Consider the following 13,267-nt stretch of genomic DNA (forward strand, 5'->3'; position numbering starts at 1 on the left):
GAATTTATTATAGTTGCAGGCATTATATCTAGTTATCTACCATGGCAAAGCTTTACAGATCCTCTCAGAAATTGGAGCTTTCTTTGTCCTTCTCATGTGGGTTAAACATAAGTTGGGGTAAAGGGTAAAAAAGAATAAAGAAAGAGCCATTCGTTTCTAGATTCTGTATTAATCTATAGGACTTTCTAGGTTGCTATGCTAGTTTGACTGTCATCAAGTATGGCCACAGTAGGAAGAAGTGCTAACTGAGTTCAGTATAGGGCCAAATTAGCTGTGACACTGGCAAATCTATGTCAAGATCAGCTTGATTCAAGTGGTGAGAATGTAGAAAAGAAAGTGACAAAAAGAACAGCTCTTCCTTCTTGAAACATCTATTTTTAGTCAAAATTATCCCAGTGGGCCTTGTAACTTGTGAGAATTATTGTCTCTTGCCAAAATAACCTTTCCTCCTCCTCCCTTATAAGCAGTACTTTTATTCCCAGACTCAGTTGGTATAATTTGGTAATTAAATGAAGAGAACTGGCCTGTTGTAATTACACCTGTGAAGTAGTCTGCAATTGTGATGACCCATGGGCCTTGTAGTCCTGCTCAGGACATTGTAATCTCTGATGAAGATGAAAACTTGGGTTTTTTACCTTCCCAGTCTGAACTGGATTCCTCTCAGCCAGATCTTTCCCAGGCAGATCTGGGAACCTTGCACCTGCAAGAAAGTTGTCTCCCAGAAGTATGTCAAACAAGCCCAGAGCCTACTTCTCCCGTATTCTTGCGCCGGGAGTTTTGTAAACAACAGAGAAGTTTGGATTCAGCTTCGCGCAGGAGTGCGAGGATTGCAGCTAAGAATGTGGCCAATTAAGACTGCTTCTCGTGAGAATCTTTGGGGAGTCTCACATCTGGTCTCAGAGTTAGCTTTCGGTTCTGATTCCCAGAGAACTGCTTCGGCGGGAAAGCTAGACTCTATTTAGGTGTTTTACCCGCGTAGTAACTTCGCGGAGTCAATTCGTCAGCCTTCGGAGCGAGTTGTGTCTGGACAGCGCGCTCCGATTCAAGCCTCGCTCCTGCTCAAGCCTTGCCTTGCTATCCAGCCTTCGCCTTGCTTCCCAGCCTTGTTTATCTACGGACTTTGCCTTGTTTCCCAGGATCAATCCTTGCCTTGTTCCACGGATTTATCAAGTTATTCCACGGACCTTGTTCTTGTTCTTAGTTACCTTGTTTCACGTTCAAGCCTTGTTTCAAGTATCAAGTTATTTCCTAGCCTCGCTCAAGTTTCATGGACTAAAGGACCTTGTCATCTCCCCTCACTTTGCTTGGCAAAGTGAGTGTTTCGGTTATTGGATTACAACTTTGGACCTTAATATTTCTTATTGGACATTGCTTTTTTGGACTAATTCTGACCTTTCCTGAAAGGTCTAATTCTGAACTATTTTCTACACTTGTTTTTATTAACTTTATATATTCCTTCAATAAAGATATTAGATAGATTCTGGCCTCTGTGTATGGTTATTGGTGCTCTGTAGCCTGGGTCGTGACAGTTTGACTCCGCCACCCTAAGCACCAATTAACCTCGGCCAGAATGTCTACCGGAGTCGTACCTGGGCCGAGCGGCCAGCCGATTACCTACACCATCGACAAGGAAGAGGTGGACCGAATCCGTGATAAGCTCAATGCACAGGATGGAGAAATAAGGGGTTTGAAGGAACGCGGAGTTCGTCTTCCGGCCATGGCGTTGCCAACCAAGTTTACTGGAGAAGCTTCTAAGGTTCATGTCTTCCGTCGCCAATGTCAAGCTTATCTGGAGGCCCGTGCTGCCGAGTTCCCCCAAGAAGACATCAAAGTGGCATGGGTTTACAGTCTTCTAGACGGGCCAGCGGCCAGCTGGGCGACGGCACTGTTCGACCAAGTCTCTCCACACCTAAGATCAGCGCAACACTTCTTGGACCACCTCAAGGAGACTTGGGGAATCGAGGACAATTTGGAGGCAGCCGGTCACAAACTCCGTCGCCTTTTCCAAGGAGACAGACCTATGTCTCAGTATATAGCCGAGTTCCGAGTGCTGGCCCACAACACCGGCTGGAACGATGTAGCCCTCAGGGGACAATTCCGGGAGGGTCTCAACATTGAAATGCTGGAAGAAATCTCCAAGGTGGATCCTCCCCAGACCCTCGAGGCACTCATTGATCAATGTTTACGGGCTGAAGTCATGATTGCCAACAGGAAACAGTGGGTTCGAGGCCAGGGCAGTAGAGCCGGGGCAAAACCCCCCGCTCCCGCCAGCGTTCAGCCACGTCCGGTGTGGAGACCCCCACCGCCAACCCCATACCCCAGAGGAGGCGAGGAGGTGCCGATGCAGTTGGGCAATGTGCGTCCCAGACTAGATGCCGCCGAGAAGGCCCGTCGTCAACGCTTAAACCTCTGCTGGTACTGCGGGAACGGGGGCCACTTCGCCAGAGAGTGCCCAGCCAAAGGGAAGCCTGCCGCCCGTCTTGCGGCGGCGTCCTCCACGGAGACGAAGGCGTCTGAGCCGACTGGCACACAGCCGGCGGGGGAAGCCAACGACCGGGTGTAGAGAGGCTCGCCAACCCGGTCAAAAAATCCATCCAAGAGCCGCCAACCGGGGTCCTGTTCCTTCTCGTGGTCACATTATGGTCAGCAAAAAGGGGACCCGTCATGATCCACGCCATGATAGACTCTGGAGCTACCAACAATTTCATCGATAGAGAGTATGCCGACTCTCTGGGATTACAATATCATGATTTCAAGAATGCCCGTGTGGTGCAAGCCATAGACGGCCGTCCCCTCAAGACGGGCCCCGTAAGTCAGTGGTCGGAACCCACCAGGATGTGGATAAGGGAACATATGGAAGAGATTTCCTTCTTTGTTACCGAGGTCCCCCATTTCCCTGTGATTTTGGGAATTCCATGGCTGACTCTCCACGACCCTAACATCTCCTGGTCCAACAGAGAACTGCAGTTTGCTTCACCGTATTGCCAAAACCATTGCCTCGTAGCCAAGGTATGCCAAGCCACAGACACCGAGCCCATCATCACCTTGCCAAAGAAGTACTCCGAGTATTGGGATGTATTCAATGAGAAAGAAGCCGAAAAATTACCCCCACATAGACCTTATGACTGTGCCATTGACTTGGTGGAGGGGGCCCCGATCCCGCGAGGGCATCTCTACTCCCTGACTGAACCAGAGCAAGAAGCTCTCAGGGAATTCCTAGAGACAAACCTCCGCAAGGGATTCATCAGACCCTCTCAATCCCCAGCCGCCTCCCCAGTGATGTTTGTGAAGAAGAAGTCAGGGGAACTACGCTTGGTGGTGGACTACAGAGCATTGAACAATATCACCAAGCGGAACAGCTATCCCCTGCCCTTAATCTCGGATCTACTGGATCGGCTTCGAGGAGCCAAGGTTTACACCAAGTTGGATCTTCGGGGGGCTTACAACTTAGTTCGCATCAGGGAAGGGGACGAGTGGAAGACCGCCTTCCAGACCAAATTCGGATTATTTGAGTCCCGAGTTATGAATTTCGGTTTATGCGGAGCCCCCTCAACGTTCCAGCATTTTGTCAATGACATTTTTCAGGACTATCTAGACAGGTTCTTGATAATCTACCTGGACGATTTTTTGGTGTTTTCCAGATCACAATCAGAACATGAGAACCACGTCAAAATGGTGTTACAACGATTGCGGGATCATGGACTTTATGCCAAGCTGGAAAAATGCGCTTTTGATCTACAAGAGGTAGATTTCCTTGGTTACCGCATCTCGCCTCTAGGGCTTTCCATGGATCCAGCCAAAGTTTCAGCAGTATTGGAATGGCGGGCGCCAACTAACAAGAAAGAGGTGCAGCGTTTCTTGGGGTTCGCGAACTACTACCGCAAGTTCATTCCAGATTTTGCCCGCTGGTCCGACCCCATCACTAGCTGCATCCGTGGAAAGCAGCCTTTCCGCTGGACTGATCAAGCAGAGAAAGGGTTCCAGCAACTAAAGAAACTATTCACCTCCCAGCCAATTCTACAGCACCCAAATCCTGGAACCCCTTTTGTGGTGCAAGCGGACGCCTCTGATGTGGCAATTGGGGCTGTACTCTTACAACCGGTGGGAGATCACCTCCACCCCTGTGCCTTTTATTCTCGTCAACTAACCACACCAGAGAGGAATTACACCATTTGGGAAAAAGAACTATTAGCCATAAAGGCAGCTTTTGAAACTTGGAGACATTGGCTAGAAGGGGCCAAATTTCCCATTGAAGTCCACACTGATCATCGTAATCTAGAACATCTAAGAACTGCCCGCAAACTAAATCAGAGGCAGCAACGTTGGGCTTTATTCTTTGAACGTTTCAACTTCCAGATCCATTATGTGACCCCAGCCCAAACCAAGCAAGCAGACGCCCTGTCACGTAAACCGGAATACGCTGCAGGACGCAAGGAGACCTTGGAATCCCAACTGCTACAACCTGAGAACTTTGCCACGCTCACGGTGGGGAACACCAAATCCATTCCCATTGGTTCAACTTCCCCTACTCCAGGACCCATCTGTGCTCAAGAAATCAGGGCTAGTCAGCAAGCAGATGCCTGGGCGCAGGATCAACTTCGCCAAGGTCTGCATTTTCCCTTTTCGCTTAAAGATGGGCTGCTCTGCTATAGAAATCATGTTTATATCCCACCCGGACCGGGCAGGGAAAAAGCGCTTCGTCTGTGTCATGACTGCAAACCAGCAGGACACTTCGGACTATTTAAAACCATGCATTTGATCCTAAGGGATTTTTGGTGGCCCAAGATCCGCAAGGATGTGGAAAAATATGTCAACACCTGCCCAGTATGCCAGCGCTCCAAGATACGAAGGGAGAAGCCCTCAGGGCTTTTACACCCCCTTCCTACCCCATCTCGCCCATGGGAAATAATTTCCGCGGATTTCATCACTGACCTACCACCTTCCTGTGGATTCACCACGATCTTAGTGGTGGTGGACCTATTCACCAAGTTAGCCCATTTCATTCCCTGCGAAGGCCTCCCCACGGCCAAGGAAACTGCGGATCTATTTCTTCAACATGTTTTCAGACTACATGGATTGCCCAAGAGTTTAGTCACAGACCGTGGATCTCAATTCACCTCTCGTTTTTGGAAGGCACTACAAAAACTATTGGGCATAGACTCTCGCTTATCTTCAGCTCATCATCCCCAAACAGATGGGCAAACGGAGCGCACCAATGCCACTTTGGAGCAGTATCTTCGCTGTTATGTAAACTATCAACAGGACAATTGGGCTTCTCTGTTACCACTGTCTGAGTTTGCCTACAACAATGGAGTTCAAGCTTCTACAAAAGAAACGCCGTTCTTTGCAAACTACGGCTTCCATCCACGTTTCTTCCCCCCTGTCATTGAAACTTCAGAGGTTCCCGCAGCAGAGGATTGGCTGCAGGAACTCACAGCGGTGCAACAACTTTTGCTCCAGCAACTGGATCAAGCCAAGGAGGACTATAAACGCCACGCTGACAAACATCGCCAGCCGGGCCCCGAAATCAAGGTAGGAGATCGGGTTTTCCTGTCCACTCGCTTTCTGCCCTCCCACCGCCCTTGCCGGAAGTTAGATGCCCGTTTCATTGGTCCCTATCCAGTGGTGGCGCAATTAAACCCCGTGACTTTCAAACTCCAACTTCCGCGTTCAATGCGCATTCACCCAGTGTTTCACCGTTCCCTGCTCCTTCCGGCGGATGGTGTGCGACCTGATACAGACCAACCGGCCCCCCCTCCTGTTTTGATGAATGGGGAGGAGGAGTTCGAGGTTGAGGACATTTTGGATTCTCGCTTTCACCGCCGCCGCCTACAATATCTCATTGACTGGGTGGGTTTTGGCCCTGAGGAACGCTCTTGGGAAGACGCCTCCACAGTCCATGCTCCTGATCTAACCCGTCGCTTTCATCAGACCTATCCCACCAAACCACGACCTCGCGCCTCGGGGAGAGGGCCCCAGTTTGGGAGGGGCCTTGAGGAGGGGGATAGTGTGATGACCCATGGGCCTTGTAGTCCTGCTCAGGACATTGTAATCTCTGATGAAGATGAAAACTTGGGTTTTTTACCTTCCCAGTCTGAACTGGATTCCTCTCAGCCAGATCTTTCCCAGGCAGATCTGGGAACCTTGCACCTGCAAGAAAGTTGTCTCCCAGAAGTATGTCAAACAAGCCCAGAGCCTACTTCTCCCGTATTCTTGCGCCGGGAGTTTTGTAAACAACAGAGAAGTTTGGATTCAGCTTCGCGCAGGAGTGCGAGGATTGCAGCTAAGAATGTGGCCAATTAAGACTGCTTCTCGTGAGAATCTTTGGGGAGTCTCACATCTGGTCTCAGAGTTAGCTTTCGGTTCTGATTCCCAGAGAACTGCTTCGGCGGGAAAGCTAGACTCTATTTAGGTGTTTTACCCGCGTAGTAACTTCGCGGAGTCAATTCGTCAGCCTTCGGAGCGAGTTGTGTCTGGACAGCGCGCTCCGATTCAAGCCTCGCTCCTGCTCAAGCCTTGCCTTGCTATCCAGCCTTCGCCTTGCTTCCCAGCCTTGTTTATCTACGGACTTTGCCTTGTTTCCCAGGATCAATCCTTGCCTTGTTCCACGGATTTATCAAGTTATTCCACGGACCTTGTTCTTGTTCTTAGTTACCTTGTTTCACGTTCAAGCCTTGTTTCAAGTATCAAGTTATTTCCTAGCCTCGCTCAAGTTTCATGGACTAAAGGACCTTGTCATCTCCCCTCACTTTGCTTGGCAAAGTGAGTGTTTCGGTTATTGGATTACAACTTTGGACCTTAATATTTCTTATTGGACATTGCTTTTTTGGACTAATTCTGACCTTTCCTGAAAGGTCTAATTCTGAACTATTTTCTACACTTGTTTTTATTAACTTTATATATTCCTTCAATAAAGATATTAGATAGATTCTGGCCTCTGTGTATGGTTATTGGTGCTCTGTAGCCTGGGTCGTGACAGCAATATAGTTTTTGGTGACAGCTCCATATGTGAAATATGAGAATAATCTCTCCTTTATGTATTTCAGTTTTGTTTTGTTTTTAAAGAAGATCTTCATGAGGTGCTTTTATTTCTTCAGCTTGCTTTATAGAGAAGTACTTTATTTATAAAAGCTTGAGCCATATGGTCAACAAATTCTTGCCTGTTTAACTCATTTCTTCCATTAGCATAGTTAAGTCTAAAGTTATTATATGGCCTTTCCAACACAACTATAAGTCACCATTCAATTCATGTTGTGTCCTCCAAGCAATAGTTGAGCCATAGCACAAAAGCAACTTGGTAGACAACAGTATAGCTGATGTGTTCAGGAAAAATATCTCAACTGAGCAACTGCCTTTACAATATGTTTTTGAAATGCAGCAACTATTTTAAGAGTGTCTTATATCTTACCAGCCCCATAGCAATATTTTCTACCCCTGTAATTGTATATTTTCTGCTAGCACTTGCATCTCATTCTTTCCCATCCCGTACACCTTAATGATTTAATTATATTATCCAAATCACTATTTTTATTGCTGATTCAAATATTGGAGGATTCCCTACACACTGTGTGTCAAGGACAGAACGCCACAAGATTCAAGATAACAGAGTTTATTGGATTACAGAACTCAAAAATGCCCGTAAAATACAAGGGCCAGGCAGTATTAGCCTTTAGGAGCAAAAAGGGACAAGGAAAAACTTTCAAAAGATAAACCGGATTAAACCGGGGTTTAATCCGGGTAAAAACAAACTGCTTGCTTCAGCCTGGGGATAAACAAAACAAAAGCCGAGGAACAAAAGATACAAAAGAATGCAACTAATTGGCAGCAGATTCCTCTCTGCTGCCAACACTGTGCTTAGAGTAACTTGCGTCGCTCCCACACACACAGCAGACAGGATTTCCAACACGAACAGATCAGCCAAGGATTGTAGCAGTAGAGTAGACCCAGTTCCTTTCCGTAGATCAAAGCCAGAAGCAGACGTTTGTAGTTTCCAAGTCCAAGAAGGGGGAAGTCAAGCCGTGGTCAGTTCAGTCCGAATTTCAAAGCAGGAGATGGCGTCCGTCAAGAAGACGACGGAAGGTCAAGCTAATAAGAGTAAGCACAGGTTTGCACAAACAAATGCCCACACAATTCCTCCCGCCGTCTGACCCTGAATTCCAAAACAACTTACGTATCAGCACACGAAAACACACCAGTCTTCAGGAAAGCGTCCCACACAGATCCCAAACGTTCGTCCAGATTACCTTGCCCAACGCAATTTGCAATTGCTCCCAAGCCCCATTTTATGCCAGTTACAAATCCTCATCACTGTCAGCTGTCCTCCTTAACCCGGGCGTTTCCTCATCACTTTCCTCATCAGAGCTGGAACACCTCTGACTACGCCCCACAGCATCTCCAGCTGTGGATCCCGTCCCATCCCTCCAGCTAAACCATGGGTCTAATCCTGAAGGTCCCCATTCATCTTCTATCCCATCATGGCCAGTGGCACCCAATTCCTCCCTCACCCGAGTCCAATCCATCTCATCCTCCTCCGAGCTAACCAGCCCCTCCTCCATTCTCTCCGTAAACCCCTCAAAAGACTCTTCGTCAGATGGTGCTGCAAAAATGTCTCGCAGTCTTTTTCTTTCTCGCTCCTCGAGAGTATCTGACTCTCGAGGAGTCTTACGCCCACGTCTGTCAGTAACAGAGCCATGAGGCTCAATCATAACACTATCCCCTCTCACAAAGGCCTCCTCCCCCGATGGCGGAGAAGTGGCAGTGATACCCTCCGCTATAGCACCACGACGACTGGAGGTATCTAGTTTCAACAGCGAACGATGGAAGACTGGATGGACCTTTAAACTAGACGGTAAACGCAAACGAAACGCAACGGAAGAAATCTTTTTAACGATAGGAAAGGGACCCAAATACCGAGGCGCAAACTTTTCCCCAGCCTGTTTAATATGTTTGGAAGATAACCACACCAAATCCCCTTCTTCCAACTCCTCCCCTGCCTGCCTGTGGCGGTCAGCCTGAGTCTTTTGCGTTGCCTTAGCTTCCAACAGTAAGCGACGGGCAACATCATGCAATGCAGCCATTTCCGAAGAGCGGTACACAGGGTCCGAAGAGACCACATTGGTCGACGGCGCCACACCTCCCCGTGGATGAAAACCATAAGTTAGCTCAAATGGCGTATGCTGACTAGACGTGTGCACCGCATTGTTGTAAGCGAACTCCGCCACCGGTAACCACTTCACCCAAGCCGTGGGTTGATCTAAACAAAAACAACGCAAATACTGCTCTAAGAGCCCATTAACCCGTTCCGACTGTCCATCCGTTTGCGGATGAAAGGCTGAAGAAACGTTTAACTTAGTCCCTAAGCACTCATGGAAGTGTTTCCAAAAGCGTGACACAAATTGCGGAGCCCTATCCGAAATAATCACTTCGGGTGCTCCGTGCAAACGATAGATGTGCTTAGTAAATAGTAAGGCCAACGTAGGGGCCGCCGGAATGGTTGAACAAGGAATAAAATGAGCCAGTTTGCTAAATAAATCCACCACCACCCAAATACAAGTATAACCCCCAGACTTAGGCAAATCTGAAATAAAATCCATGGAAATGATTTGCCATGGCCTCTCCGGAACAGGTAGAGACGACAACAACCCTCTAGGGCGCCCAACAGGCGTCTTACTCTGCTGGCAAACAGCGCAGCTGTCACAAAAGCGCAGAATGTCTTGCCGCATCTTTGGCCACCAGTAGCTCCTGGTGATAAGCTGTACGGTCTTGAACCTGCCAAAGTGCCCAGCCATGGGTTCGTCATGGTGGGCTCTAATCACCTCCAACCTGAGGGCCCCCACTGGTACGTAGACCTGCCCCCTGCGTACCAATACTCCGTCTTGATCTTGTAGATGCGGCAGTATTGTACGGTTACCTGCTGATAGCAGCATCAGTTGCTCCTGAGTCCACACATCATCCCTCTGAGCCTCAAGGATCTGGTCATGTAACCCGAGCTCATTATCTACAACACATAGAGAGGCAGTAGGCAAGATGGTCTGACATACTACCTGCTCATTGGTCTTAAACTCCGGCTTGCGGGATAAAGCATCGGCCCGCAAGTTTGCCTTCCCCTCCACGAACTGCACCTTGAAGTTAAACCTGGAGAAAAACAAAGCCCATCGGATTTGACGCTGGTTTAACTTCTTTGCTGTTTGCAAGTGCTCTAAATTCTTGTGATCAGATCTGACCACGATCTGGTGCCGTGCCCCTTCAAGCCAGTGCCGCCACACCTCAAACGCCACCTTAATCGCCAACAACTCCTTCTCCCATATGGTATAGTTCTGCTCGAAGGGTGTTAGTTGCCGCGAGTAAAATCCACAGGGACGCAAGGTCCCTGAGGAATCCTTCTGAGACAATACAGCCCCCAACGCGTAGCTAGAAGCGTCCGCTTCTACCACGAACGGTTTGTCAACATCAGGATGTGTTAGTATGTTGTCCGATTGAAAACTAGACTTAAGTTGTAAAAACGCATCGTGAGCTTCCCGCCCCCACACAAATGGCTGTTTCTTACGCAGGAGCTGCGTCAAAGGTACCGTGAGCTTTGCAAAATTCGGAATAAACTCCCGGTAGTAATTAGCGAAACCTAAGAACCTTTGTACATCCTTCTTAGTCTTAAGCTCCTGCCATGAGTTGACGGCGTCAACCTTATGTGGGTCCATTTTAAGTTCCCTACCTGACACTACATGACCTAGGAACTCCACTTCAGGCACATGAAAGACGCACTTGGAAGCCTTGGCGAAAAGCCCATTAGCCCGCAGACGGTGCAGAACCTGCTTGACATGTTGACGATGTTCTTTCTCGTCCTTAGAAAAAATCAAGATATCATCCAAATAAATCACTAAAAATTGGTCAATTAGGTCCCTGAACACATCGTTCATGAACCTCTGGAAGACCGCAGGAGCATTGCAAAGTCCGAAAGGCATGACTCGGAACTCGTGGCATCCGAAACACGTGTTAAATGCCGTCTTCCATTCATCCCCTTCCCGTATACGGATTAAGTTATATGCCCCCCGCAGGTCAAGCTTGGTAAAGACCTTGGCCCCTTGCACCCTTGATAACAGTTCCGAGATTAAAGGTAGCGGGTACCTATCCCGAATGGTGTATTTGTTTAGGATCCGATAGTCGCAGACCAGCCTAAGTTCCCCAGTCTTTTTGGCTACAAAGAATACTGGTGCCGCAGTTGGAGAGCTAGATGGGCGAATAAACCCCTTGGCTAAATTTTCATCTAGAAACTCCCGCAAAGCTTGCCTTTCCGGTACAGTCAAAGCATACAGCCTTCCTGCTGGCAATTTCGCACCTTCTGCTAGCTTAATGGCGCAATCATATGGCCTGTGCGGTGGTAATTTGTCCGCTTCTCTTTTACAAAATACATCAGAGAACTCCCCATACTCAGCAGGCACTCCCTCCATATCCGATTGAGTAACATTCAGAGTGCAACAATCCTGCCTCTTTAAGGTCAATTTACGTGTCGCCCAATCTACTTGTGGGTTTACTACAGCTAGCCAATCCATCCCCAGAATCAGATCATATCTAGGCAAGCTCGTAATATCCCACACAAACGTTCCCGTTACTCCCTGCACTTCCCACATTACTGCTGAGGTTTCATGGTTAACCACCCCAGTCTCCAGCAGTCTCCCATCTGCTCCTTCCACCCACACGTCGCATGCCTTGCGCACTCTAGGAATGCCATGCTTCTTAGCAAACTCAATATCTACATAAGAGACCGTAGCCCCTGAGTCCAGCAGTGCCAAAGTAGAAACAAGTTCCCTTCCCCCAACAGATAATGTAATGGGTACGAAAACATGCTTCCTCCCCTCAGTTGACTGCTTGAGGAGCCCTAGTGCGTTGGACTCACGTCGCACTAGGGCTGGCCTTTTCCCGAAAGCTGAGAAGGTTTCACATTACAGTTTTTGGCAAAATGCCCAGCATTCCCACAGTACAAACACAACCCCAGCTGCCTCCTACGGCTCTTTTCCTCTGTAGACAGCTTTTTAAAGACCTCAAGCTCCATAGGCTCTTCCCCCATCACCACAGGTGCCCTGGTTACATGCATGGGTGGCGCACACATTGCTTTCGAGTGTTTACGAGCCTCGAACCTTGCGTCCAAACGCAGCACCTTAGCTACTAAGGCGTCCCAATTTTCAGCCGGCTCCAAGCGTGCTAATTCATCCTGGAGCATATCACTTAACCCAGCAGTAAATAAAAGCATGAATGCATTTTCCCCCCAATCCAGCTGGTGGCGATACAAGTTAAACTTATTTAAGTAATCCAAAACAGTCCCCTTTCCCTGTTTCAAACGATACAGAGCCCACCCAGCATTCTCCGTGCGGAGAGGATCCCCAAAAGTGTCAGTTAATAACTTTTTGAAATTATTCAAATTGTCCTTGACTGGGTCATTTCCCAAAATTAAATTAGTGGCCCATTGTCCTGCGGGACCGGTCAACAAACTCAAAATAAATGCCACCTTGCTAGTGTCTGTAGGAAAAGCATGAGCACTGAGCTGGGAAAAATAAAGCTCCACTTGTGCCAAAAAGGTTGGCAACTTGCACCTGGTTCCGTCAAAGCGTTCAGGAGTCAAAACATGTCCTTTCACAGCATGAGCTGCTTGACTGACGGTAAAAGCCGTTTGTAATTGCTCAAATTTGGCCCTTAACTCCTCCATCGTCTTCCTGACGGGTTTATTACTGCAATAAACTTTTTATGGCGTTGGGCAATCTGTCAAGGACAGAACGCCACAAGATTCAAGATAACAGAGTTTATTGGATTACAGAACTCAAAAATGCCCGTAAAATACAAGGGCCAGGCAGTATTAGCCTTTAGGAGCAAAAAGGGACAAGGAAAAACTTTCAAAAGATAAACCGGATTAAACCGGGGTTTAATCCGGGTAAAAACAAACTGCTTGCTTCAGCCTGGGGATAAACAAAACAAAAGCCGAGGAACAAAAGATACAAAAGAATGCAACTAATTGGCAGCAGATTCCTCTCTGCTGCCAACACTGTGCTTAGAGTAACTTGCGTCGCTCCCACACACACAGCAGACAGGATTTCCAACACGAACAGATCAGCCAAGGATTGTAGCAGTAGAGTAGACCCAGTTCCTTTCCGTAGATCAAAGCCAGAAGCAGACGTTTGTAGTTTCCAAGTCCAAGAAGGGGGAAGTCAAGCCGTGGTCAGTTCAGTCCGAATTTCAAAGCAGGAGATGGCGTCCGTCAAGAAGACGACGGAAGGTCAAG

The sequence above is a fragment of the Anolis carolinensis genome, chromosome 3 (genome assembly GCF_035594765.1).
Source record: "Anolis carolinensis isolate JA03-04 chromosome 3, rAnoCar3.1.pri, whole genome shotgun sequence".
Classification (NCBI taxonomy): domain Eukaryota; kingdom Metazoa; phylum Chordata; class Lepidosauria; order Squamata; family Dactyloidae; genus Anolis; species Anolis carolinensis.